The sequence below is a fragment of the Gracilinanus agilis genome, chromosome 3 (assembly GCF_016433145.1).
Source record: "Gracilinanus agilis isolate LMUSP501 chromosome 3, AgileGrace, whole genome shotgun sequence".
In the NCBI taxonomy this organism is placed as follows: Eukaryota; Metazoa; Chordata; class Mammalia; order Didelphimorphia; family Didelphidae; genus Gracilinanus; species Gracilinanus agilis.
Genome location: NC_058132.1, coordinates 493,483,326 through 493,508,471, shown reverse-complemented (window position 1 = coordinate 493,508,471; position 25,146 = coordinate 493,483,326).

The window sequence follows — 25,146 nt, the reverse complement described above, 5'->3', positions numbered from 1 at the left end:
ACAAGTCGTCACTCAGATCTAAAAGAACAATCTATATTTGCTAAATGTTAAAAATTTAGGTAAACTGATAATAATAACAATGATAATAATTATACTATGCCTACTATGTGCCAGGCTCTATGCTAAGAGCTTTTGACAAATATCATCTCATTTGATCATCACAACAATTTTGGAAGGTAGGGGCTTGTATCTGAGGCCAAATATGAACTCAGATTTTTCCAAGCCCATTGGATCACCTATCTGCCTGAAACTATGATGTTAGCCCAGCCAAGTAGCCCTGTTAAAAAAAAAAAAAAAGAAATGTTTTTAGCCTCTATCTCTACTACATGGTTCTAAAGTGCTTATGTTTGAGGCTGCTTCCTTACCATAGCTTTGGATTGGAATATGTAGGTCAATTCTTACCTGCTTAACTAGTCTAAGACTTTATAGTTTCCGGAAAGTCCCTTTTGGGGAAATAATAGTAGCATTAAGTTGCTCACTAGAGAAGCACATAGACACCTACCAAGGAAGATCCACACAAAGGAGACACTGATGATACAGTTTAAGTTGCCATTTGTTCTTGGGTCAGTCTCCTAACATTTCTTGGCTTTGGTTTCTGAATCTGTAAAGTAACAGTATCCTCTACAAAATGAGAGTGCTGGGCAAAATGATTTCTGCAGTCTCTTCCCGCCCTAAAATTGCATGACTACAATTTTTTGTGGACCCCTGACTCTACAGTAGAAACCAGTGAGGATACTCTGACTCACCTTGCCTAACATATGTTGGATTCCCAGTCATCTTTAATGACACCCGAAAGTACAATTGAAAGGAAATACCATTTTGATAATTCTCTGTCACCAGCTTTAAAGACTCTAGCAGGGTTTTCTCTTATACTAATAGCATCCAAAGTACTCATTTGCCCGTAGGGAAAAACTAGTCATGGAGAGGATTAGAAAATCAGCAGTCAGGTTAAATTTGTTGAACCCAAATGGGATCTCTGTCAGAGATTATTCACCAAAGCTATCAAGTTATTTTTCCCTCCCTGTCTCTAGACAAAAGGTATATTCTTTCATCAGATGTGACTTTGGACACTGTCTGATTCCACTATATGATTATGTCCATAGATTCAGAAAAGGCTTTTGACAAAATAGAACAATTTGTGTGTTAAAAAGAAAAATTAAAAATAAAAACAGAAAGCCTTAAAAAACATTAGAATAAGTAAATTTTTCTAAATAAGGAAAAAAGCACTTAATGTTTTTCAAATTGTTTCAATTTAACTTTATTTGTGTAAAGAATGTTTTGTAATTGTGTTTATATAATATCTGAGTATTTCTTGGCAAATAGACTCCCAAGTATTTTATATTGTCTAGAGTGATTTTAAATGAAGTTTCCCTTTCTAAATCTTACTACTGAGTTTTTTGGAAATATACAGAAATACTGATGATTTATATGCGTTTATTTTATATCCTGCAACTTTGCTAAAATTATTAATTATTTCAACTAGTTTTTTAGTTGATTTTCAAGGATTCTCTAAGAATACCATCATATCATCTGCAAAGAGTGATAGTTTACTTTCCTCATTGCTACTCTAATTCCTTTAATTTCTTTTTTTCTTCTTTAATTGTTATTGCTAGCATTTCTAGTACAATGTTAAATACTAGTTATGATAATAAGCATCCCTGCTTCATTCCTTATCTTATTGGGAAAGCTTTCCAATTCTTGCAGATGATTCTTGCTGATGGTTTTAGGGTTGGTTTTTTTTTTTTTTGGTAGCTTGATACCTTCTTTTTTTAAATTTTTATTTTGAATATTTTCCCATCATTGCATGTTTCATGTTCTTTCCCTCTCCCCCAAACCCCCCTAAGCTGATGCACAATTCCACTGGGTTTTACATGCATCATTGATTAAGGCCTAATTCCATATTATTGATAGTTGGACTACAGTTATCATTTAGCGTCTACATCACCAATAATATCCCCATCAGCCCATGTGTTCAAGCAGTTGTTTTTCTTCTGTGTTTCTCCTCTCTCAGTTTTTCCTCTGAATGTGGCTAGTTTTCTTTCTCATAAGTCCCTCAGCCTTGCTCTGGATCCTTGCATTGCTGCTAGTAGAGATGTCCATTATGTTAGATTGTACCACAGTGTATCAGTCTCTGTAAACAATGTTCTCCTGGTTCTGCTCCTTTCACTCGGAATCAATTCCTGGAGGTCATTCCAGTTCACATGGAATTCCTCCAGTTCTTTATTCCTTTGAGCACAATAGCATTCCATCACCAACAGATACCACAATTTGTTCAGCCATTACCCAATAGAAGGACATTCTCTCATTTTCCAATTTTTCTTTTTCCTTATTATCTCTTTGGGATATAATCCAAGCAGTGCTATGGCTGAATCAAAAGGCAGATTGCCTTTTGAGCATAGTTACAAATTGCCATCCAGAATGGTTGCATCAGTTCACAACTCCACCCTTGCTGATGGTTTTTAAATAAATACTACTTATTATTTTAAGGAAAGACCCTTTTACTTCCATGCTTTCTAGCATTTTAAAGAGGAATGAGTGTTGTTTTTTGTCAAAGGCTTTTTCTACATCTCTTGAGATAGTTATGTGATTTTTGTTAGATTATTGATATGGTCAATTTTGCTGATAGTTCTCCTAATATTAAGCCAACCCTGTATTCCTTGTATAAATCTCACCTAGTCATATAATCCTTGTCATATATTGCTGTAGTCTCTTTCCTAGTATTTCATTTAAGATTTTTGCATCAATGTTCATTAAGGCAATTGGTCTATAATTTTCTTTCTCTGATTTTGGTCTTCCTGGTTTAGGTATCAGCACCGTATTTGTGTCATAAAAAGAATTTGGTAGGACTTCTTCTTTGCTTATTTTGCCAAATAATTTGTATAGTATTGGGATTTATTGTTCTTTAAATGTTTGGTAGAATTCACTTGTGAGTCCATCTGGCCCTCAGGATTTTTTCTTAGGGAATTCGTTGATGCCTTTTTCAACTTCTTTTTCTGAGATAGGATTATTTAAGTATTCTATTTCCTCTTTTGTTAATGTAGGCAGTTTATATTTTGTAAATATTCATCCGTTTCCCCTAAATAATCAAATTTACTGTCATATAATGTCAAGGCAAAATAGTTCCTAATGATTGCTTTAATTTCTTCTTCTTTGGAGTTGAAATCACCCTTTTCATTTTTAATATTGGTAATTTGATTTTCTTCTTTCCCTTTTTTAATTAATTTAACCAATGCTCTATCTTAGTGAATATTTTAAAAGAGAAGATGAATTTAGGGGCCTTAACTCCTCCCTCATTACTTCATCACAAGAGTGTTGGATCTTTGCTAAAACCTAGAAGATGCCAGCACATTCTGCCATATGACAGTGGCCCTGCAATTGTACTTTAAGTAAGTTCAACATGGCTGCTCGATTCATTCTTAATCTTTCATCTAGATCAGGATTCACCATGGCTGGTCATCCCTGCCATTAATCCTTCTAGTTTAACAAAAGGAAGGTTCCAAAACCATTTCGTAACCTGAGGGAGAAAATGGAAGTCTAGAATTTTCCAACAAGCTTCAGCAAGCGAGTAAGAATGCCTGGTGTTTGGGGGGTGAGGAATGGGGAGCTAAAGGGAAAATTATTTCATAAAAATATCACAAATGAATATTATTTTCCTCAAAACTTAAAGATTTTACTAAATTAATTGAAATACTAGATAATTTCAATGAAGAATTTTACTAAATTAATTGAAATACTAGATAATTTCAATGAAGAATATGTAATAAATCCATGAAATCATAAGAATATTTTTGGAATCAACACAGTCCAATGGGAAGAGACAGAGAAAAAGAATTTCAGTCAAAATATCTATAGAATAGATAAATTATCAGGGAATCTAACTACAGAGATGAACACAGGAATTGTATGAACATTATTGCAATTTTAGAGAAATAAAGGAAAACAAGGAAGACAAATGAAAAAAAAAAAGTAAGAAATCAATTACTTATGATTAGACCAGGCTAATAAAAATGACAGTATTATCTAAATTAATTTGATAGTTAGGGTCATATTCACCAAGCAATAAAAGGTTACCTTATATAATTAGCCAAAAATACAACATACTTCATGTAGAGGAGCAAAAGGTCAAGAATCACTAGGAAAATAATGAAAAACAGTTGAGAGAGAGAGAAAGAGAGAGAGAGAGAGAGAGACCTACCGATACAAGATACTGAACTATATTACAAAGTAAAAGTTATTAATACTATTTGATAATGGTTACAAAATAGAAAAAATTGAACAATCGTACAGATTAGTAAACAAGACCCCAACAAACATGGTACCATAGTGTTTGATAAATCTAAAGATTTATCTACTAGTTGGGGAAGGCAGGGGTCAGAATTGCTAGTTTCTTCCCTTTTTCTTTTAGGCTGTATAAATGATGGGGAGACTATAATCCGTTTGATGAAAAGGATGGAGATCTTTCTTAATCTCTAGTTTATTTAAGAGGCAGTAGAAAGTGCTGAACTTGGAAATGGGAAGATTCATTTTTCTGAGTTCAAATTTTATCTCAGATACTTACTAGCCATGTGGCTCTTCACAAGTCTCTTAGCCCTGTTTACCTCAGTTTCCTCATCTGGAAAATAAGCTGGAGAAGGAAATGACAAACAATTACAATATCTTCACCAAGAAAACCCAAAATAGGGTCATGAAGAGTTGGACCTGATTGAATAATGACAACAACAGGGAGAGGTGGCCTTGGGATCAGGAAGAACTTAGTTCAAGTCCTACTTTTGACATACATACCAGTTGGTGATTCAGGCAACCCTCTAAGACACTAAAATACACAAAGATGCCAATTTGCTTCAGTGAAGAGGGTTTGTACAAGAGAAGTTTCCTCCATTGATAAAATCATGGGTCTAGACCAAAATCTAAAACTAAGTTACTTTTCTGAAAGTTCTCATCATTACCTGTCTTGTTGCTTCCATTTATATCTACTATAGGTTCAAGTCAAACACATCTATTTCCTCTACTACTGTTGTGAGGAAGATTAGTTAGTAATTAATTAAGTATTAAGGTTGAACCTAGCAGGAAGGACTGGAGCATTCCAAGATGGAATGAAGGAGCAGGAAGTGGCTTGTGCCCTGAGAGAGACTCCATTAGTGGTTGGCATAAACTGTTGTTAGCCCTGGGAGATCTCAGACCTGCTTCCTGATTCCCTGGGATCCCGAGTGGTGGTGGCTTTTCAGCAAGAGGACAAGACCTGCAGAGCTTCACCAAGAGGAGGAGAAGTTTGGGATCTGGTGGACAGTATCTCAAGCACACTCTCTCTACTTGGATACCTTGGACCACCTTGGCTTTTGGCATCCTGTGATCATCTGTCGATTACTGTGAGAACTCCAAAGCCACCCTCAGTCCCATTAGCTGTGCTGGTCAAATCTGGCTGGAACCAGGTTTGAAGCAGCCTCCCAGAGACTCCACTGCTCCTTTGGGCCCTGCCTGGCCTAGGACAATTAGAATTAGAGAAGTTAAGTTCTCCCCTCGCCCCTGTGATTTGCCCTTTAGGTTTTAAGTATAGAATTCCCTATCCCACCTTTATTTTAGTTAAACATAATTAAAACTGTTAAAACCTTTTACCTTGCCTGCTAGTTTCAAAGACTCTGGCCTAGTAGGGAGTTGGTGACAGTTGGCTAACAGCCATTCTTGTCAGTTAGCAACTTAGCTGTGTACTCTGGTCTCCCTATCCTGGTCTTGTCTCTCCTTCAACCCAGTGTGTGTACCCACAACCATTTAGATTTTATTGTAACATCCCTGGTGCCCATATCTATCTTTTTTTTACACTACCCACGGCCCTTAAGAATAGTTCAGATGACAAATTGTAATTATTAGCCCTGACACCAGAGTTAAAAAGGGTTTCAAATCAATTTTTTCAGTGTCAATCTCTGCATTTAACTAAGAGTTCCTTGCATAAACTTCTTCATTTTGAATATTACCACTCTTTGAAAAGAAGTTAATGTCAATTCTTTACATTTAATCATACATCATCTGCTATAAAGAGCAGTAAGAAGAGTACAACAAAGCCTTTTTCTCAATTAAAGTCTCACATTAACAGATACTGCAAGATATGCATTAAACAGTAGAAAGGAGGCAGGCTGAACAAGTTAATATAACTTTTTTTAATCAAACCCTTACCTTCTGTCTTGGAATCAATATTAAGTATCAATTTTTTAAATTAATCTTTTTTAATCCTTACCTTCTATCTTAGAATCAATGTGTATTGGTTCCAAAGCAGAAGAGTAGTAAGGGCTAGGCAATGGGGGTTAAGTGACATAGCTAGAATGTGTCTGAGGTCAGATTTGAATCTAAGTCCTCCTGACTCCAGAATTGGTGCTCTGTCCTCTATTCCACCTAGCTGCCCTCAGATTAATACAACTTTGTAGTATTGTAAGAATGGCAGAGTGTCTATAACCAGAGAGAAAATAGTCTAAGGGAGTTGCCAAGATCAAATGAGATCGCAGATACAGAACACTTTGTAAATCTTAAAAAGCTATATAAATCCCAGTTGTTGTTGTGACTGCTGCTGGTGGTGATGGTAATGCTGGTGGTGGTGGTGGTGGTGGTGATGGTGGTGATGGTGGTGGTAGTAGTGGTGGTGGTTGGTTCTGTTGCTGTTGCTGTTGATGGTAGTGGTAGTGGTGGTGGTGGTGGTGGTAGTGATGGTGGTAGTGGTGGTGGTAGTGGTGATGGTGGTGGTGATGGTGGTGGTGATGGTGGTGGTGGTGGTAGTAGTGGTGGTGGTTGCTTCTGTTGCTGTTGTTGTTGATGGTTCTGGTAATGGGGGTGGTGGTAATGCTGTTAGTGGTAGTGGTGGTAGGTTACAATCACCAGGACTCAAATCCAGTGATGACTCCATTCCCTGAGCTTTCTGAGTTTAAGCAATGTCGATACAGAGTTGTGCTGGTAAACACTTAACAACTGAGCTCTCCAGAAAAAAAAAATGTAGATGCTCACACTTAGGCTTAATCTTCATTATCAGCATTTCCTTAAGTGTACACAATCAAAAAACAACAAATCAAGCCAATTCAAATCTGATCTCAAATACTTCCTAGCTACGTGACCCCAGACAAGGCACTTAACCACAAATGCCCAGCACTTGCCAATCTCTGCCTCAGAATCAATACTTAGAATTGATTCTAAGACAGAAGGTAAGGGTTTTCAAAACAAAACAAAACAAACAAATGTTTAGTGATTGCTAATGTCTGAAGTCTAAATCTTCACACTGAAAACTGACCCATCATCCCTTGGAAGCCATTTAGAGCTGGCTCCAGCACACCCCTGTACAGCCCCACTCTAAGTGTTTACCCTGGTCAAACCACATTTGAAACACTATAACATGTAACTGTGCCACAATTGAGGAAGGAAATAGATAAATTGGAGATCATCCAGAGGAAGGTGGTTAAAATGGTGAAAGGCTTCATTTAAGAACTTTCCCTGTAAGACTCAAACTGCCATTCTGAGAGAACTGAGTTTTTGGATTATGGTCCTTGGAGGAGTTGGCCATTGTAGCCTATGATTAGAGGTAACACCAGCTATGACTTTTCTCACCATTGTTGAAATAGTTAAATAGGGTCTTTGGTTTACTTATTATACTGCTAATACATTTTATGAGTAATAACATTGATGTGGATTGAATATATACTATCAAAGGGTTTGAGATTGAGAAGAACAAGTTTAAGGGGAAAGAGAACATAACAAGTGACTGTCTTAATTGTTCTGCTAACCATTCCTGTGACTTCCCAGCCAAAGCTTAGACATCTTCTCCTATAGGGCTTGTCACTCGCTCCTCAATAGACTATAAGCTCTATGAGAGCAGGAGCTGTCAAATATTTGTATTTGTATCTCTAGCACTCATCACAGTGCCTGACATATAGGAAGTACTTGATTAGTTGTGTTCATTTTCATTCATTCATTCATGCTGTAGAAATAAATATCTTGCTCAGGTATGGATTAGGACGAATAGTCTGTGAAGTCTCTCCTTTTCACACAATCTGCAATTCTGTAATAGAGATGACATCAGAATTCACAAAGGGGTAATCAGGTCAGGATCACAACATCAAGTTTCAATCAAGCCACACTCTCATTTGTTCCACCATTTTCTCCACCTTTATGAGGAAGCATGTGTGTCACCATAGCCCCAAGGTTGGATTTCCATGAAAGATTGTGGCTTTATTCAATTTTCCCATTCAGACACACTACTTAGTCATCAGCTTATGTCCTGGAAGGGAAGGTAAAAATTTGCTTGCGTGCCATTCGGTAATTTATGAAGTTAGTTAACAAATAAAATTATAAAACATTTTGGTGGCTTGAAAATGAGTTTGCCACACTGGTGGGGAAAAGATCCTAACTTTTTAAATGGGGGAACTGAGGGCAGCTAGACTGCTCAATGGATAGAGTGCCAGTCCTGGAGACAGGAGGTCCTGGGTTCAAGTCTGACCTCAAACATTTCTTAGTGTTTGAATTCTTAGACCATAGGCAAGTCACTTAACTCCCATTGTCTAACCCTTACTAGTCTTCTGCCTTGGAACCAAAACCTAGTATTGACTCTAAGGTGGAAGGTAAGGAATTTTTGAAAAAATAAAATGAGAGAACTTAGAGGGAAGAGGCCAAAAGCTTATTTAGAAAAATAATAGAAGTGAACAATACCAATTCTAAGGATAATTACTGAATTAGAATTTTCCTTTTAGTTACTTCTTGGTGAAATTTATTTATCACTGTATTCTAATGTATTTTTCCATTGTGGAGTCTATAGTGAAAACATTCTGAGGAAGTACTATCCTTTCAGATAGAAGTCCATCATGGCACATGAGTTGTAAAGCAATACCATTGTATCAATGAGGATTTATTAAGCTTTATTATAGACTCTTAAATTATTATAGGCTATCTTAAATAATATTTCTATCTAACTAAACCTATGCTATGAACTCCTAAAGTAATATATAAAATCTTCACAGAGAAAATGATGCATCTTCTCTCTCTCCAAAGTCAGAGAAGACAAGGCCTCTCACTGCTTCTTCTCCCTCAACTCAAATCCAACTGCCTGTCTCAGTTGACATAAAGAGTTCTCTAGCTGCCCCTCAAGTTCTGAGGAGGAAAGCTCTCAATAAAACACTCTTTCTCAGGTTAGTCTATTTATCTCAGACTATCGACATAATGGTCTAAAAAGTCATTAATAGATCTTCTTTCTCTGAGAGAATGACCCAGCAACCTACTTCCAAGGAAGTCAGAGAGACTGGACCCAGAACTCCATCTCAATCTTTCTTTTATCATAGGCCTCCTAAAGTGACAGAGGGCGAGAGCTATTTGCTCTGATTTCTTAAAGGAGATAGTGTGCTATTACTAAAATTTCCTCTGATCTAAAATTTCTGCTTCTAACAAAAATGAAATTAAGAAATCCCTTACAATACATCTAAAGCTGAAACCTCTGACAATCCTTCCAGACCAATCTTCAAAAAGCACCTCAAAAGGACAGGAGTAAAAAATCAACAGGAAGATGGAACCACAGTGCTCTCCTGATGGACACAGCTTGAAAAGTAGTCAGAGAAAATCAATTTTCACAGGATAAGGGGGAACCAGAAGCAAAACTGCACAAAGAGTAATGCTGGCTTCCCCACCTAATGCACCAGGTTCTTTGAGCCTGGGTATAGGCCAACTTCAGGATCCTGGGATGCAGTCTACACCAACAACAGAGCACCTCAGACCACAGACCCACCCTGTGAAGTCCCAGGTACTGGCACTAGCCCACAGTGAGGCCAGGAAGTCCATAGCACTTGGCCCTGAGGCTGAGCTACAACAGTGAAGATCTAGACCCAGGGAAAAATATCTTAGTATGCTGAGTCCTACAAGCCATAAACAGAGGAGACAGAATCAGCAGCTTTCAGAGTTCCCAGTCCACAGGCAAAAAAAAAAAATAATAATAATAAAGCTGGGAAAATGAGCAAACAGCAAAAGAAATCCTAACCCTAGAAAATTTCTATAGGGACAGAGCAAAGCACAGAGTCAACAGGGGGTGATGAGATCCAAGCAACCACATGCAAAACTTCAAAGGAAAATGAAAATTTTTCTCAAGCATTGGAAGAATTTAAAAAGGAATTCAAAATTCAAATAAGACAGGTCAAAGAAAAATGGGAAGAAAAATGAGGCAAAGAAATGAAAGTAGTGCAAAAAGAAAATAACAGTTTAAAAAGCAAAATTGGTCACCTGGAAAAAGAGGCACAAAATCCAAAGAACAAAAAGAGTTCCATTAAAAGTAGAATAGACCAAATGGAAAAGGAGAATCAAAATATCATGGAAAAAATTCATTCTTTAAAAATTAGAAATGGGCAAATAGAAGCTAATGTCTTCAAAAGATATGAAGAAACAGTAAAAAAAAATCAAAAGAATGAAAAAATATGAAATATTTCATTGAAAAAAAACAATTGACATGGAAAATAGATCCAAGAAAGACAATCTAAGAATTGTTAGACTATATGAAAGTCATGAATAAAAAAAAAAGCCTAGCATCTTATGACAAGAAATTATCAAAGAATTGCCCTGATATTCTTGAACGAGAGGGTATTAAAAATTGTTTGAAAGAATCCACAAACCACCTCCTGCAATAAATCCCCAAATAACAACTCCCAGGAATGTTATAGTCAAGTTCAAGAGCTCCCAGGCCAAGGTAAAAATACTGCAAATGGCCAGAAAGAAACAATTCAAAAATCATGGTACCCCAGTCAGGATTACACAGGATCTGGGAGCTTCCACACTGAAGGATCAGAAGGTGTGGAATATAATATTCCAGGAAGGCAAGGGAACTGGGTTTACAACCAAGACATGATCCTCTCTTAAAGAGGCTTATGAAAGAAGGGGGCAGCTAGATGGCTCAATGGATTGAGAGCCAGGCCTAGAGATGGGAAGTCCTTGGTTCATATCTGGCCCCAGATTCTTCCTAGCCATATGATCCAGGGCATATCACTTAACCCCTATTGCCTAGCTCTTACTGCTCTTCTGCCTTGTAATCAATATACAGTATTGATTCTAAGCTGGAAGGGAAGAGAGGAGAAAAAGAACAAGAAGGAGGAGGAGTAGAAGCTTAAAAAGAATTAGAGAAAAAACAAAAACATAATTAATTGTGTAATGCAAGTTAGAATATGATTAAGTTCACTAATGAGGGCAGAGTGATAATGAACTTAATTCTGACACTTATAAAAGAACTTCCATGAGTGACTGATTCATCACAGGCCCAAGCTGAGGACCAATGTCTTGCTTTTCCCTGCTTCCTATAATTGCTTAAGTTACACCTCTGTGTTTCTGTACTTAGTTCAGAATTCAGCTGGTCTGTAATAGGGTGAATTTAAAAATCCAGCTCTCCTGTTAACCATAGATCTTTTCCTGAACAAGGAATGTTTGCTGACCTAGAAGGATTGTGTGAGAAAGGTAACTGTTGGATCTATTATCTTTAGCCACCAAATTATCCTTCAGGATATCTGTGTTTTTCATCCAAAAGTCTGGGCTGCTATCTGGTATCTGCACTTGAACAAATGCACTTTTCTTAATCCTATAGGAAAAGAAGAGGTATTTCCCTAGCCCCAGTTACCAAATTTCTAACCAATTATGTTGCTCCCTGTGCCTCAACTCTCTAACAAATCAGTTTTTGTACTCATGATTTCATTTATCATGTTCTGTGCTCCCCTCTTCCCCTCTCCTTTGTAGTTGTAGCCTAAAGATCCCTATTTTATAACTAGTGTTGTTCACTCTGGTACAATACTACCTGTGCTGTTCTGATGCAACTTATAGACTGCAACTCCTCTAATTTGTTTATTTTGAGTCACAGATTGACAGCAGAAAGGCCTCAGAGAATTCAGGAAGGCAGAGAAAATTGCTCTAAGATATACATTGAAGGGAGAATGGGAATTAGGGAACTAGTATGTTGTTATTCAGTGGTGTCAGGGTTTCATGACCCCTTTAGGGTTTTCTTGGCAAAGATACTAGAGTGATTTGCCATTTCCTTCTCCAGCTCATTTTATAGATGAGGCAACTGAGATCACCATGATCAAGGGACCTGCCTAGGGTCACACAACTAGTAAATGTGTGAAGTCAGATTTGAACTCATGAAGATGAGTCTTTCTGATTCCAGGCTTTGTACTCTATCCACTATGCCATGTAGAGCTACCCCAAGGAGCACTGATGATGGAGTCTGAGGGCCTGACATCAAATCCTTACTCCCTATGTGACCTTGCATAAGACATTTAAAGAGATTGGACTAAATGGCCTAAAAGGTCATTTTTAGCTCTAGATTTATGTTCCTAATAACCTGCAGTTACATAATATTTAAATTTATAGTTTTTAGCTTTATAGACTATTTCATATAAGAAAGGGATCTTTCAAAGATGGTGGTGTAGACAGAGTGAATCTTAAAACCTCCACCCTTACACACCGAGACAGAAAACAATGTGCTTCAAGAAGAAAGAGGACCAAATCTAATAATGGGACAGAGCTGGAGGAACCCTACTGCAGCATAACTAATGAAGTACACCAAGAAAAAGGCTTCAATTCTTGAACTGTCGGGTCTGAGGGCATAGAAGGGGAATCCCAGGATCCCAGGACGCCTCCCCCATGTGCTGTGTGGACTCTCCAGCGGCCCAGGAAATCTCAGGTCTGGTGGGTGCACCAGTTGGGAGAAAGGACCTTGCTGGCATCAGACTCAGGGAGTCAAACACAGGCACTGGAGAAGTGACTGGAGGAGAAAACCAGAGAAACACAGCAAAAAACGCTCGGAAAAAGTTGCAAGATACAAAATAAATGCACATAAATCATCAGCATTTCTATATATTTCCAAGACATTAGAGCAGCAAGAGGTAGAAAGAGAAACACCATTTAAAATCACCCTAGACAATATCAAATACTTGGGAATCTATCTACCAAAACAAACACAGCAATTATATGAAAACAACTACAAAACACTTTCCAAACAAATAAAACTGGATCTCAACAATTGGAAAGCCATTAATTGTTCATGGGTAGGATGAGCTAACATAATAAAAATGAACATTCTACCCAAATTAATTTACTTATTTAGCGCCATACCTATCAAATTACCAAAAAACTTCTTTACTGAATTAGGAAAAACTATAACAAATTTCATTTGGAATAACAAAAGATCAAGAATATCAAGGGAAATAATGAAAAAAAATGTGAAGGAAGGGGGCCTAGCAGTACCAGATATTAAACTATACTATAAAGCAGCAGTCATCAAAACAATATGGTACTGGCTAAGAGATAGAAGGGAGGATCAGTGGAATAGACTTGGGGTTAATGACGTCAGCAAGACAGTGTATGATAAACCCAAAGAGCCCAACTTTTGGGACATGAATCCACTATTTGACAAAAACTGCTGGGAAATCTGGAAAACAATATGGGAGAGATTAGGTTTAGATCAACATCTCACACCCTACACCAAGATAAATTCGGAATGGGTGAATGACCTGAATATAAAGAGCGAAACTATAAATAAGTTAAGTGAACACAAAATAGTATACCTGTCAGATCTCTGGGAAAGGAAAGATTTTAAAACCAAGCAAGAGTTAGAGAAAAGGGGGCAGCTGGGTAGCTCAGTGGAGTGAGAGTCAGGCCTAGAGACAGGAGGTCCTAGGTTCAAACCCGGCCTCAGCCACTTCCCAGCTGTGTGACCCTGGGCAAAAAACTTGACCCCCATTGCCCACCCTTACCAATCTTCCACCTATGAGACAATACACCGAAGTACAAGGGTTTAAAAAAAAAAGAGTTAGAGAAAATTACAAAATGCAAATTAAATGGTTTTGATTATATTAAGCTAAAAAGCTTTTGTACAAACCAAAACAATGTAGTCAAAATCAGAAGGGAAACAACAAATTGGGAAAAAATCTTTATAAATAAAAACTCTGACAGGGGTCTAATTACTCAAATATACAAGGAGTTAAATCAATTGTATAAAAAAATCAAGTCATTCCCCAATTGAAAAATGAATAGGCAATTCTCAGATAAAGAAATCAAAAGTATCAATAAGCACATGAGAAAGTGTTCTAAATCTCTAATAATTAGAGAAATGCAAATCAAAACAACTCTGAGGTATCACCTCATACCTAGCAGATTGGCTAAAATGAAAGAAGGGGAGAGTAATGAATGCTGGAGGGGATGTGGCAAAATTGGGACATTAATACATTGCTGGTGGAGTTGTGAACCATTCTGGATGGCAATTTGGAACTATGCTCAAAGGGCTATAAAAGAATGCCTGCCCTTTGATCCAGCCTTACCATTGCTGGGTTTGTACCCTAAAGAGATCATAGATAAACAGATTTGCGTGAAAATATTTATAGCTGCGCTTTTTGTAGTGGCAAAGAACTGGAAAAGGAGGGTATGTCCTTCAATTGGGGAATGGCTGAACAAACTGTGGTATATGCTGGTGATGGAATATTATTGTGCTAAAAGGAATAATAAACTTGGAGGAGTTCCAGGTGAACTGGAAAGACCTACAGGAACTGATGCAGAGTGAAAGGAGCAGAGCCAAAAGAACACTGTACACAGAAACGGATATACTATGGTAAAATCGAATGTAATGGACTTCTGTACCAGCAACAATGCAATGACACAAGACAGCTCTGAGGGATTTATGGTAAACAACGCTACCCACATTCAGAGGAAGAACTGCAGGAGAGGAAACATAGAAGATAATTAATTGCTTGATTGCAGGTGCTGAGGCGGACATGATTGGGGATGTGGACTTGAAACTACCACACCAGTGCAACTAACAACAATATGGAAATAGGCCCTGAACAAGGACACATGTTAAAACCAGTGGAAATGTGCATTGGCCATGGGTGGGGGGAGAGCGGTGGGTGAAGGGGAAAGTAGGGGCATGAAGCATGTAAACAGGTTAAAAATGAATATTAATAGATGTTTAAATTTTAAAAAAAAACTCTCGGAAGATGGTGGCTTAGAGAGAGCCAAACCCCAGACTGCAGACAACTTGGCTTCCTCATACCGAGATAGAGAACACAGGGCTTCAAGAACACAGCAGACAGTGTAGGGGGATGCCACTACTGGAGAGCTCAGTGCAGCAAAAACACTCCTTCTTGTCACCCCACTTTTTTGGGGTGTTTTTTCTGTTTGTTTGTTTTTCCCTCCCCTCAAGGTTTTAGCCTCAGGGCAGATAAAGGAGTAAGATTAATCCAATCAATAGAGGATTAATCCCAGCAATTGAACAGAAAGAAGTCTTCAGAGGGCAGAGAAAGTAACTACAAACCTCCATTACCAGCTGGATCTTTTATCAAAAAACATTAAATACATCTGCTCAAACTAGCAGAATAAGGAAGGGAAAAAAAACATGAGTAAGCAACAGAAAAAGAGAAAAGAAATTACAATTGACAGCTTCTTTCAAGGAAGTGAAAAGAGAGCAAATGAAACAGAAATAGAAGAAGAGGAAGTAGTTCCAGCAAACTGGACAGAGGCTTTGGAAGATCTCGAAATTCAATTAACTTAAAAATTTAAAACTCAATTAATTCAAGGACTTCAGGAACTCAAAAAGCAATCAAGAGAGGCTGAAGATAATTTGATAAAGGAAATACATGAGCTAAAACAAGAAAATAAAGTATTAAAAGCCAGAACTGGCCAGCTTGAAAATGAAGCAAAGAAGGCAAAAGATGATCTACAAAGAAAATCAGACCAAAAAGAGAAGGATGACCAAAAATCCAGGGATAAAATTCAGTCTTTAAAAAACAGAACTCAACAACTAGAAGCAAATGACTTCACAAGGCAGCAAGAATATATTAAACAAAATTTAAAAAAATGAAAAATTTGAGGAGAATATGAAACACCTCATTGATTCAACCAAACATCTGGAGAACAGAGGGAGAAGAGACAACTTAAGAATTATTGGTTTACCAGAACATCATGATAAAAGAAAAAGTTTAGATAGCATTTTACAAGAAATTATCAGAGAAAATTGCCCAGAAATTCTTGAACAAGAGGGAGAAGTGGAAATCGACAATATCCACAGATCACCTCCTACATTTAATCCACAAACGACAACTTCCAGGAATATTATAGCCAAATTCAAAAACTACCAGACCAAGGAAAAAATAGTACGAGCTGCTAAAAAAAAGTCATTCAGATATCAGGGAATCACATTTGGGATAACACAGGATCTTGTGCATCTACATTGAAGGACTGCAGGGCATGGAACACAATATTTCAGAAAGAAAGAGAACTGGGTCTACAACCAAGAATCAACTATCCAGCAACATTAACTATATTATTGGGAAAGTATGGTCATTCAATAAAATTGAGTACTTCCAAACATTCATCAAGAAAAAACTGGACTTAAACAGAGAGTTTGCTGCCCAAACCCAGAACTCAAGAGAATCAACATAAGGTAATTAAGAGAATGGGAGGAGAAGAAAAAAATTCTTTTCTTTAAGGGACACAACAAGTTCAATCAATTTATATCCCAAGAAGAAAAGAAGGCATTGGCAAATATTAAAAATTATTATTACCAACAAGGTAACTAGAAGAAGTTTACATAGAGGGAACAGGGACAAACTGTATAGGATGAAATGTCACGAGATATATAAATATATGTATTTATGTATGTATGTATGTGTGTATGTATGTATGTATGTATGTATGTATGTAGGTATAAATATATACAAAACCTGGGGGGGGGGGGAAGAAGATAATAATAAAAAAAATAGCAAAGCAAACAAAAAGGAATAAATGTATATTCCATAAAGAAGCGTGTGGGATCAACAGGGAAAAGTTACAATACACTGTAAGGGTAAAGAGGTTAGAGAGAGGTAATACTCAATACTTAAGTGCATTGAAATCAACTTAGAGAAGAACAATCAGATCCATAGGGGCAGAAAATTGATTCCCGCCCTATAGAGAAGTAGAAGGGAAACAAACAGACTGGTGGGGAGGGAAGCAATACTAGGGAGGAAGAGGAGCACTATATGGCTTTAAAGAACAATAAGAGGGGAATAAGAAGGGAGGGGGGGAGAAAGGGAAGTACAACAAGGGAGGGGATTATAGGAACTGATTAAAAACAAAACACTGGTATAGAAGGAAACAGTGAAAGAAGAAAGGACAGGACTAGGAGAGCGAATCAAATGTCTGGGAATGCACAGTTGATAATTATAACTCTGAATGTGAATGGGATGAACTTGCCCATAAAACAGAAGCAAATAGCAGAGTGGATTAGAAACCAAAACCCAACCATATGTTGTCTACAAGAAATACACATGAGACAGACAGACATGCATAGAGTGAAAATGAGAGGATGGAGCAAAATCTTTTGGGCTTCAAATGAGAAAAAGAAGGTAGGGGTGGCTATCATGATCTCTGACAGAGCCAAAATAAAAATAGATAAGGTTAAAAGAGATAGAAAACGTAACTACATCCTAATAAAAGACAATATAAATAATGAAGAAATATCAGTACTCAGTATGTATGCACCAAACTGTATAGCTTCCAAATTTCTAAAGGAGAAGCTAGTGGAGCTCAAGGAGGAAATAGATAGCAAAACCATACTAGTGGGGGACCTCAACCTTCCCCTATCAGATCTAGATAAATAGATAAATTAAACTAAAAAATAAATAAGAAGGAGATAAGAGAGGTGAATGAAGCCCTAGAAAAATTACAGTTAATAGATATATGGAGAAAAATAAATAGAGACAAAAAAGGAATACACCTTCTTTTCAGCAGCACATGGAACATTCAAAAAGATAGGCCATGTATAGGGCACAGAAACATGGCAAACAAATGCAAAAAAGCAGAAATAATAACTGTAACCTCCTCAGATCTTAATGCAATAAAAATAGTTATTAGTAAGAATACATGGAGAGGCAAACCAAAAACTAATTGGAAATTAAATAATATGATTCTCCAAAATAATTTAGTGAAAGAACAAATCACAGAAACAATTAATAATTTCATTGAAGACAATGACATTGATGAGACATCTTACCCAAACCTATGGGATGCAAAATAGTTCTAAGGGGAAAATTTATATCACTGAGTGCATATATTAACAAATTAGGGAGGGCAGAGGTTAATGAATTGGGCATGCAACTTAAAAAACTAGAAAATGAACAAATTAAAAATCCTCAGGTGAAAACTAAATTAGAAATGCTAAAAATCAAAGGAGAAATTAATAAAATTGAAAGTAAAAAACTATTGAATTAATAAATAAGACTAGAAGCTGGTATTTTGAAAAAACAGATAAAATACACAAAGTACTGGTTAATCTAATTTAAAAAAGGAAAGAAGAAAACCAAATTAATAGTATCAAAGATGAAAAGGGAGACCTCACCTCTAATGAAGAGGAAGTTAAGGGAATCATTAAAAACTATTTTGCCCAATTATATGGCAATAAATTTAGCAATCTAGGTGATATGGATGAATATTTACAAAAATATAAATTGCCTAGATTAACAGCAGAAGAAATAGAATACTTAAATAATCAAATATTAGAAAAAGAAATTGAACAAGCCATTAAAGAACTACCTAAGAAAAAATCTCCAGGGCCTGATGGATTCACAAGTGAATTCTATCAAACATTCAAAGAGCAACTAATCCCAATACTACACAAATTATTTGATATAATAAGGAAAGAAGGAATCTTACCAAACTCCTTTTATGACACTAATATGGTAATGATTCCAAAGCCAGGTAGATCAAAAACAGAGAAAGAAAATTACAGACCAATCTCCTTAATGAACATAGATGCAAAAATCTTAAATAGAATACTAGCAAAAAGACTCCAGCAAGTGATCAAGAGGTTTATTCATCATGATCAGGTGGGATTTATGCCAGGAATGCAAGGATGGTTCTACATTAGGAAAACCATCCATGTAATTGACCATATCAACAAGCAAACCAACAAAAACCACATGATTATCTCAATAGATGCAGAAAAAGCCTTTGACAAAATACAATACCCATTCCTACTGAAAACACTAGGAAGTATAGGAATAGAAGGTCCTTTCCTAAAAATAATAAACAGTATATATCTTAAACCATCAACAAGCATAATATGCAATAGGGATAAATTAGAAGCCTTTCCAATAAGATCAGGTGTGAAACAAGGATGCCCATTATCACCTCTATTATTTAACATTGTACTAGAAACACTAGCAGTAGCAATTAGAGAAGAAAAAGAAATTGAAGGTATTAAAATAGGCAAGGATGAGACTAAGCTATCACTCTTTGCAGATGATATGATGGTATACTTTAAAAATCCTAGAGAATCAACTAAAAAGCTAGTAGAAATAATCAACAACTTTAGCAAAGTTGCAGGTTACAAAATAAATGCACATAAATCATCAGCATTTCGATATATTTCCAACACATCACAGCAGTAAGAAGTAGAAAGAGAAACACCATTTAAAATCACCCTAGACAATATAAAATACTTGGGAATCTATCTACCAAAACAAACACAAGAATTATACGAACATAACTACAAAACACTTTCCAAACAAGTAAAACTAGATCTAAACAATTGGAAAAACATTGAGTGCTCAAGGGTAGGATGAGCTAACATAATAAAAATGGCCATTCTACCCAAATTAATTTACTTATTTAGCACCATACCTATCAAACTACCAAAAAACTTCTTTACTGCATTAGAAAAAAATATAACAAAGTTTATTTGGAATAATAAAAGATCAAGAATATCAAGGGAAATAATGAAAAAAAATGTGAAGGGAGGTGGCTTAGCAGTACCAGATATTAAGCTATACTATAAAGCAGCAGTCATTAAAACAATATGGTACTGGCTAAGAGATAGAAAGGAGGATCAGTGGAACAGACTTGGGGTAAGTGACATCAGCAAAGCAGTGTATGATAAACCAAAAGAGTCCAATTTTGGGGACAAAAATCCATTATTTGACAAAAACTGCTGGGAAATTTGGAAAACAATATGGAAGAGATTAGGTTTAGATCAACATCTCACACCCTACACCAAGATAAGTTCAGAATGGGTGAAAGACTTGAATATAAAGAAGGAAACTGTAAGTAAATTAGGTGAACACAGAATAGTATACTTGTCAAATCTCTGGGAAAGGAAAGATTTTAAAACCAAGCAAGAGTTAGAAAAAATTACAAAATGTAAAATAAATAATTTTGATTATATTAAATTAAAAAGGTTTTGTACAAACAAAAACAATGCAACCAAAATCAGAAGGGAAACATCAAACTGGGAAAAAAATCTTTATAACAAAAAATTCTGACAGAGGTCTAATTACTCAAATATACAAGGAGCTAAATCAATTGTATGAAAAATCAAGCCATTCCCCAATTGATACATTAATGGACAAGGGACATGAATTGGCAATTTTCAGATAAAGAAATCAAAAGTATCAATAAGCACATGAGAAAGTATTCTAAATCTCTAATTATTAGAGAAATGCAAATGAAATCAACTCTGAGGTACCACCTCACACCTAGCAGATTGGCTAAAATGATAGCAGGGGAGAGTAATGAATGTTGGAGGGGATGTGGCAAAATTGGGACGTTAATGCACTGCTGATGGAGTTGTGAACTGATCCAACCATTCTGGATGGCAATTTGGAACTATGCTCAAAGGGCTATAAAAGAATGCCTGCCCTTTCATCAAGCCATACCATTGCTGGGATTGTACCCCCAAAGAGATCATAGATAAACAGACTTGCAGAAAAATATTTATAGCTGCGCTCTTTGTGGTGGCAAAAAACTGGAAAACAAGGGTATGCCCTTCAATTGGGGAATGGCTGAACAAATTGTGGTATATGCTGGTGATGGAATACTATTGTGCTCAAAGGAATAATGAACTGGAGGAAGAACTGGAAAGACCTCCAGCAATTGATGCAGAGTGAAAGGAGCAGAGCCAGAAGAACATTATACACAGAGACTGATATACTGTGGTAAAATCGAATGTAATGGATGTCTGTACTAGCAGCAATGCAATGACCCAAGACAATTCTGAGGGATATATGGAAAAGAAAACTACCCACATTCAGAGGAAGAACTACAGGAGTGGAAACACAGAAGAAACACAACTGCTTGAACACTTGGGTTGATAAAGACATGACTGGGGATGTAGACCCGAAAAGAGCACACCAATGTAACTATCAATAATATGTAAATAAGTCTTGACTGACCACACATGTTAAAACCAGTGGAAATGTGAGTTAGCTACGGTGGGTTTGGGGGGGGGGGGTGAGGGGGTGAAGGGTAAAGAAAAAACATGAATTATCTAACCATGGAAAATTTTTCTCAAAATAAAAAATTATTTTAAAAAAAGGGATCTTTCCTTATTCCTCTAGTTATTAGTGACTTCACTCTCCCTCAAATCCTGTGTATTTATTTTTTAAAATATCCTGTATACACCTAATGCTGAATGTATGATATTCAATTAGTAGGCTATAAACTCCTTAAGGGTAGAAACTGCCTAATTTTTTAGTCCTTGGCACTAAACATGGTACCTGGCCCATAGAAGGCACTTAACAAAAGCTTAGTGATTGATTGTTTTAATATTTGCAAAGCACTTTCTTCACAACAACCCTATGAGGTTGCTAGGGCAAATGTTATCATCTCCCTTGGACAGGTGAGGACACTGAGGTGCAGAAAATTTAAGTTCCCTTTATCAATTATCCTTTCAGGTCCCCCCAGAACTTCTGACATTATTAATTTTGTTGGATATTACAGAATTTCAAGGTTCTGGCTTCCAGTACTTCCTAGTGACCTCCCTAACTTTCCAAGGTAGTCAGGCACAAACCAGAGTGTCCTCAGGGAGAAGCTCTCTTCAACTCAACTGTTCTCACAGCTGCTATGATGACCAAGAAAACAATACTAAGGCTGCCAGAGGAAAGATGGAGTCAGCAGCCAGAGGCAAAACTCAATCATTCGGTCTTTCCTCAATCTATAACATACAAAACTAAGATCAAGGATACACTCTCTCCACAGATTTGTGATAGCCTTTTTTTCTGACTTGCAAGGTGAGATTGCAGTTAAGAAATATTATATTAGGGGGCAGCTAGGTGGCTCAGTTGATGAAGAGACAGGCCTAGAGATAAGAGGTCCTGGGTTCAAATGTGGCCTCAGACACTTCCTAGCTGTGTGATCACTTCACCTCCATTGCCTAGCCCTTAAGTGCTCTTCTGCCTTAGAACCAATACATAATATTGAATCCAAGGTGGAAGGTAAAGATTTTTAAAAAGAAATATTGTATTAATGTTTCATTCTAGGGGTTTGAAAACTGACTTGTATTCTAAGAGTTTTAAGTTCAGAGGCAGGCATTCTCTTAAAGCCCTGAAAGCTATCTGAAACTATTATAAGTTTTGAGTTAGACAGGTTCTTTCTTTGAGAGGAAAGAACAGAAACCCAGCATCCTTAGGTCTGACTCAGACGTAAAGAGTCAAAATGCTGGAACAGGGTAACAACCAATAAAAGAAACCAAAAGATGAAAGGAGAAACTAAAAGAAAAGTAGAGATCCAGCAGGAAATGAATATGCTTTTGAAGACATCTGAGAGCAGAGGACTTGGAATGAGCCTATCAGTTCTATATATCTCTTCAAAAACTGACAAAAGTTACCCCACAAAAGGTCTACTTTTCCCCAAACTTCACCTCCTCACTCAGTTGTCATTCAGATCTTTTTCAGTGGTATCTGACTCTTTGTGACTCCATTTGGGGTTTTCTTGGCAAAGATACTGGCATAGTTTCCCATTTCCTTCTCCAGCTCATTTTACAAATGAGGAAACTGAGGCAAACAAGGATAAATGACTTGCCCTGGGTCACAGGGTTAATAAATATCTGAGACCTGAATTGAGCTCAGGTCTTCCTGACCTAATGCTCTATCCACCAACTCTTACCTCCTCAAACCTGTCTACTAACAGACGTTATAATTTACTTTACTTGTTTCTTTTACCTAAATGTTTCCTGTTATCCTAATATTAAGAGTTTTCTAGAGATGTGCATAAATTTTAATTAGAGTTAACAGCTAAATTTCTGTCTAAAAGTAAGGATTTTTTCTAAGTGGTGGCTCTGAGATAGTGTAATTGTACTATTATCTTTTAGTCTAGATCATCTGGATGGCACGATTCTTAGAGCATTTGACTTGGACTCAGGATAGACTTGAATTCAAACTACTTACTTGCTATGTGACCCTAGGCAAGCCCTCACAAAAATTCCTTGAGGGAGATGCTATTGTTGTAACCTATTTTACACATAAGGAAACTGAGTCTGAGAGAGGTTAAATGGCTCAACCAAAGTCAAACAGCTAGTGTGTGTCTAAGGCAGGATTTGAACTTGACTCTTCCTGACTCCAAGTCCAGCACTCAATACATGGTGCCACTTAGATGCCTATGCAGTAATCCAAACCGAACCTCACCCCCTCCAAATGTAACCTCCCAGAACATATATAGTAAATGGTTGTCCAGTCTCTACTTGTAGACCTCCAAAATAGTTGAGGCAAAACTCATAAGAACAAATTGTTAAATTTACAGAATAAGTAAATAAGAAATTTGAAATATGAAAACACTACAAATTGGTATTTGATTTATTATTTTGTTGATTTTCAGACCAAGAACATAATGAATAAAATATTGATAGTTCAGATTAAGTTAAAAAGTGTGAAATACATAAATATATATGCATATATATGTATATATATACATATATATATTTGTTTGTTTGTTTTTCCCCAGAGATCCAGAGATCCCTGGGATACATTTACTGCTGGGAATGGGAAGCCATTATTTCCAAAAACAACTCATTTTATTTTTATTGTTATTGTTGAATCATTTCAGCTGAGTCCAACTCTTTGTGACCCCATTTAGAGTTTTCATGGCCAAGCTACTAGAGTGGTTTGCCATTTCCTTCTCTAATTGCTAGATTTTCCTAACACTGAGTCTAAATTTGCCTCCTTGCAATGTACCCATTGTTTTTTTGTTTCCTCTATGAAACCATGTAGAACAAGTCTAATTCCTCTTCTCTGACAATTTTTGAAATACTTGAAGAAAGCAATCATTTCCCAAACCCTAGGTATTCTCTTCTCCAAACTGAACATCCCCAGTTCCTTAAATCAGTCTTCATATGATTTGGACTCAAAGCCCTACAGCATTCTGTTTACTCATCTTGAGACATTCTTGACCTTTTTTGCTAATGACCCTCCCAAATTGAAAGACTAGAAATTAATATCATATTCTAGATATAATTGACCGGGAATCAGGACAAGTGCAGTCCAGGATCTCATTAGTATATTTGACTGCCACATTACATGACTGACTGATATTGATCTCACTTTACACTAAAAGAAACCCCAAAGCCTTTTCAGATGAGCGGTCATCCAGTTGGACCTTCCACATCTTATACTTGTGGCATTGATTTCTTCAACCCAAGAGTGAGACTTTATAATTATCTCCACTGAACTTTACCTCATTTGAGTACAGTGATTCACACATAATAAGTGGTTAATAAATACTTCATTCATTCAAGAAAAAAAGTCTTACAAATGAACGGGTTCTAGTATATCAAGATTTCTTAGAATCCAATAAGCTAGCTAACCTTTTGTGCCTTCTACAAAAGTTGGTATGTAGGATATCTCTTTAGACAAATACTAATTAAAAAAAATTTTTTGAGCAGTATGAGGCCAAGTATTTTACATAACAACCAAATTAGACCCCTTTCTCTTCATCATTCTTGTCCTGCCCTCTCCCATGTGTGGACTTCGGCTTTTATTACCTCTCCCAACCTATATCTGGCTCTCACAGATATAAAGTAAACTCTCCATATCCCCATCCTCACACTACCTTTCAAAGTCCCTGGCTTTCTTCAAAGTCATATTTCTATACTATCTCTCCCATGAATCAATGAATGAAAAGGAAAGCATAGAAGTACTACAATATATGGGCAAAGCACTGTCATAAGTTGTGAAGAAACCGATATAAAAGTGAAAAATGGCCCCATCTTTCAAGAAGCTTACACTCTTAACAGGAGAGACAATACGCATAGAAAGCGAAATGACAAGACACTTCAAAAAATTATACACATATGTAGGTTTTTTAATGCTACATCTGGGCCAGCTAGGTAGCACAGTAGATAGAACATCAGATCAAAAG